Here is a 915-nt window from a genome sequence, read left to right on the forward strand (position 1 = left end):
TGGTTGTACACCACCCTTTTAATCCTCAGGCATTCCTGAATGCCCTTGCTGAGCCATGGGGGTTTCTGAGCACTCTTACCCCTCTTGCTTCTCTCAGGGACTGTTACCCTTTGGGCCTGGAGCATCACCCCCTTAAGGTACGACCATCCCTCACGGACTCCCATCTCCTATACCTTCTGGGCGCTCAGTACCTCCCCCACTAATCCCTGAAGCTCATTGGAGTTGGCCCTTATGAAGTCAAGGGCTTTAGTCTTGCTTTAAGCCCTTGACACCCTGTGCTGGATAGTGAATTCCAGCAGGTGATGATCGCTATTGTCCAGGTGGTCAAGGACCTACAGTCCCCTCACCAGGTCATCCCCAGTGGCCAGGACTGGGTCCAGCAAGGCATTACCCCTAGTAACAATTCCCTTCTTCCCTAAATAGTACTGTGGCAATTTCAGTTAGCTTGGAAAAATGACCTCTCAGGCACAGGTTTAAATACGGCATTCTTAGGAAGGCCACCTCAGGTCCAGAATTCCTTTGTAGCCTATTTCTTGTAATAGAGTCTGGATCTATTGACTTCAAGGCATTCAGCAGAACCAGTCTATTTAACAAGCCTTTCCTGGAAAGGACACCACCTCCATGGACAACACAAGAAGGTAAGAGTTCTGCTTACTCTCTTTCCAGAAGGAATTTTGTGTAACTTTGGCAGGTCTGTAATAAAAAGCTCCTGGGTCTTCAGAGGTGCTTAGAATTTAATCCAAATACAGTGAAAGGAGTTTCAGGGTGCAGGTGTCACCTAGCTACTGCAATGTCGCTTACCTCTTTGGCAATTCAAAGGTATTCTAGAAGCAAGCCCAGCCTTTGCCCAGCTCTCCCAATGCAGCACTTTTTCCAGATATTTTCATAGTTTCATAGTTTCTAGGGTCGGAAGGG

Source organism: Gavialis gangeticus, unplaced genomic scaffold (genome assembly GCF_001723915.1).
Source record: "Gavialis gangeticus isolate Ggan-Ray unplaced genomic scaffold, GavGan_comp1, whole genome shotgun sequence".
In the NCBI taxonomy this organism is placed as follows: domain Eukaryota; kingdom Metazoa; phylum Chordata; order Crocodylia; family Gavialidae; genus Gavialis; species Gavialis gangeticus.